Genomic DNA, 4,349 nt, shown 5'->3' with positions numbered 1-4,349 from the left:
CAGCCGGCTTTGTTACTACTCGGAGGATCGGTGCCGTCGCTATAGAAACTGGCTGCGCCTCGGAGCGGCGGCGGCGAGTGGCGGGCGGGGGTGCGGGGCGAGGCGAGGCGAGGCGAGGCGAGGCGAGGCGAGGCGAGGCGGGGAAGGAGCCGTTCATTCAGGAGGATCCCGGCCTCCCCCGCCGCGCTGCAGCCGGCCCCCGGCGCCGCCCTCACCTCAGCGTGCTCCGCTCCCCTGCCGCCCGAAAGCTGGATGCTTTCCACAGCCTTTCGGCCGCCCCAGGGCGGCGAGGACACCGGGTGGCGGGTGCCCGCTCGGCGAAATGGCGGCGGTTAACCTGGGCTCCTGCCCCGTTCGGTCTGGAGCCTCTCGAACTTCTTTACGTTTCATCTTGTAAATGTGAATTAGCTTCGAGGCCGTCGGTGAGGAGCTGCTCTCGGGCTGGAACTTGCTGCTGGGACCCTTAAAATGAGCTCTCTGAAGTGCAGAGAGGGTTTTGTTCACTCGTTTCATCTGATGGCAGCGGGGCCTAAGGGGCAAGGAGTCATAAAACCGTTTGAGTTGGAAGGGACATTTAAAGGCCATCTAGTTCAACTCCTCCGTGATGAACAGGGACACCTACAGCTAGATCAGGTTGCTCAGAGCCTGCTTCAGCTTGACCTTGAATATCTCCGGGGACCGAGCATCCATCGCATCTCTGGGCAACCTATTCCAGTGCCTCACCACCTTTACTGCAAAAACTTTTTCTTATATCAGGTCCATATCTCCCCTCTTTTGGTTTGAAACCATTTCCCCCTGTTCAGCAACAAAGGAAGAACAGAGTCTGTTATTCTGAGTGCTGTGCAGGCAGCTGGCAGGAAGGGATATGCAGGTGGTAAAAAGGGTGATGATGGATCAAAGAATGGAGGGAGAGGACAACAGTGAAGCAGGTTAAAGTGGATAATGTTCACCTACCTGGCCATCAGTGCTTGGAAAAGACAAGCTTGGCAGAATCTGTGGCTGCCCTTCTGGCAGAGATCTTACGTTTCTCCCACAGCCAAGTGGATGGGAAGTGCCATCAGGCCATGACGCTTTGAGTAGCAGAGTCTCCCTTGAGTTACCCTGAGGATGGAATGCTTTCCCACAGCAACGGCCAACTGCATGTCACAGACACTCACCTGCTCGTCCTTTTTCCTGCTTTGCATGGCAGGCAAAAGCTGAGTCAGTTCCTCTTCCAGTCTTCTTTCTTTCTTCATCCACGAAGGGCTTGGTGGTATCAGTTTGTTGAAACTCCCTTAAACATTCTTATTCCCTCAACAATAGTAGATACAACACCACGCAAAGTGCGAGACAAGTGTCTTCTTTTCCCTGGTTTATATAAAATTGGTCTTTAGAGTTTGCCAAACAGAAGAAACCCAACAAGCAAGACGCAGCTTAGATGCTGCGTTATCCATCTCAGCTCCTGCTTCTGCTAAGCTACAGGGGATGACTATTAAGTATCAGCACTGCAAGTCACTGTGAGCTGATGAATCTGTGCCAAGAGCTGCTGGCACTCTGCAGAAAATACTCTTTAGGAAGAGTTTGCCAAAGACAAGAAAGGCTGCCCCCCAGGAACTCATCACAAAGCAGTGCAGCTCACAGCAGAACTGCTGGCAGATCCTATCACAGCCAAACACAATGATGGCACAAGGGAGGGAGATGGAAGGTTGGATATGAAAGAGGGTCACCGCATATTTATCTGTCTTATTTGCATGCTAAATAGTAATTGTAGAGTTAAAAAAGTGTGCATCCAGCCAGAGCCTAGCACAGTTAAATGGAATATTTTACCTTAGCAAATTCACTTGTTCTGAGGTGGAAGGAGTAGTATTAGGGAAGTGAATGATCTGCCATGTGCCAGCTTCTGTAGCAGCAGAGACATTCTTCTCCTATTTCCTATATATAAAATCATATTTTCATCTTTTCAATCACATGGAGGAACAGTGTTGTTATTTGATTTTGTTCTTCAAAAAGTCTGGAAGCTGGAAAGCAAATGGAGTTCTAAAACCTTTTGGAAAAGTAAGCGTGTTAGTTAACGTGTTTTGAGAAGTGTTTAGAGACACTAATGTTGCTGCAGGAAATGATCATTGTTTCAACAGCAAGAAACAATGTCATTCGTAGGACGCCTCATTTTTCTTACAAAAGATTTTGATAGCACTTTCTCCCAGGTGTAAGCCCTGAAAAATTATCAATAGACTTATTTGATCTCTAGTCTCACTGAAATAAAGCACTCGAGTATTGTTATTATTTTGCATGTTTTGGGGGCTTTTAATCATCGATGCAACTTTACATGCACACTTCTAAATGTATTTCCCACTCTAGGCTGAAGGTAAATAATAATATTTCCAGAAGGTGCAATTGAGACAGCTGGGTGATATTTAAAAGGTTTGCAGACAGGCACAATCAGCTGTGTCTTAGTATTGTGCAGATATAGATTACTTTTCTTATCTAGGTCATGATGATATTTTGCTGAAACAGATCAGATGTTTTTATAGATGGATATAATCTGTATCTTGAGGACAGATCCTTTGCCAGTTTGCCATTCTAGTTCTTGTTTTGTTGTTTGTTTTTTTCTTTTTTTTAAACTCTACTTGAAATATATCTAGTTTTACTTGGCTTAATGTCATTTAAAACCTAACTGTTCAAATACATTTAAAAGTAGGACACTAACTGCAAATAGTCCAGTTTGATATTGAAACTGATTAATGGTATTTCTATAGACATCGTGGGGGTAATGAAGCATAAAAATTAGTAAATTCTTGCATTTCAGTAATTAATCACTATTATATTCCCACAAAGTAATCAGCATCACATTTTGTAACACGTTAACACTAAGCTATCCTGCTTCTGTTGTGACATTTTATCCCCATTTCTCCCAGTCTGGGTTAAGAACGATACTTTCAAATCAACAACTGGAATGCCTTCTAGCAAAACTAGTTAGGGAATGTGCACTTCCTTGGGAGAGGGTGAGAAAAAAAAAAAGAAAAAAAAAAAAAGGACATTTGAAAAAATTAAAGAGCGTGCTGATATGACCATTGCCAGCTTCTGAGTCAGCAGTGACATGCGCCTCTTTCTCACTGAGGAGGATTTTTTCCAGTAACACAGTGTACCGAGGGAGTTCATCATGGAGCACTGAACAAGTATTAACATTCACATGGAGCAGAAGAACAGCTTTTGATGGTGTCCCTTCTCTCTTGCCACTTGTCCTTACTCAGAACGCCACTCATCCCACCAAACATTTTATTCCATGGCTCTGTTTGTTCCCTGTAAGCAGAGCGGAGTATCCTTAGCACACCTCTAGACCATTAAAGAAAGGATTCTTCAGTCAAAATGAAATACATACTTAGGACACTCTCAAAAACGAACAAATAAATAAATAGAAGGGGAGAGGTAAGGTGATAAAATTGGAAGAACAGCATTTGATACTAATATTAATTATCATTACCAGTATTATTATTAGCACTGTGGTGCAGCCTGGGGGGTCCACCAGAGCCAGGCACTGCATTCCCACAGAACAAAAATGAAGATAATTTCTGCCCCAAGGAGTTTACATTAGAATTAAATATTTTTCCTGAGGGCCTGAAATTTGTTACGCATTTGTGTGGTGGCTAGCAGAGTGGGGCCTAGTTTAATTGCAGCCTTTTAGTTGTGTATAATATACATTTTAATCAATGTAGTAATTGCAATAGTATTTCTGTCAGGAGGCAGTGTAAATCCTGTATCTTGTGTCTAGGGGCTAGCTGTCCTTCTGGAAACTAGGGACTTATGTACCTGGAAAATGAGTTGGGGTGGTAACTGAAGGAAGTAATAAAATGTGAGTATGCTAAGATAGGAGATGAGCCCCTGGGCTTCAGCTTGTTAAGGAAAAATTTCCCTTTCATGGAGCTACCGTACGGTTTTTGATTGTATTGAGGAAACTCTGCCTTGAGGAAACAGTATGTGTAAATGTGTTCACACTTGCAGCTGATTCCTTAACACAATAATTATCAGATGTTTATAAAGTCAACTTGTGGTGGGAGAGAAGGTACTGCTGAGCATTCAAAACTGCTGGAAAGCAAATATTGCTACTATCTGGTTGACTTTCAACGTGACTGGGCTCATGTCTGCCCTTCACTGTGTATTGCCATGCTGAGAGACCCCAGCTACTGTAAACAAGGCAGCCAAGTCACCTGCTGAGAGAGAGGCAATAGATGAGTTGAAATGCAGTGCTGTAAGTTACAGACATGCTTGGCAGTGTTTGCACTCGCTGTGGGGGACGGCACAGATATATCCCAAGGGTATGCACACGCAGGCCTCCTGTGACAACCTGGCATCTCTAGGAAACATGTGAGTTA

The sequence above is a fragment of the Centrocercus urophasianus genome, unplaced genomic scaffold, assembly GCF_019232065.1.
Source record: "Centrocercus urophasianus isolate 14NV4802_14NV808 unplaced genomic scaffold, USGS_Curo_1.0 seq_11, whole genome shotgun sequence".
In the NCBI taxonomy this organism is placed as follows: Eukaryota; Metazoa; Chordata; class Aves; order Galliformes; family Phasianidae; genus Centrocercus; species Centrocercus urophasianus.
This window is presented reverse-complemented; position numbering follows the sequence as displayed.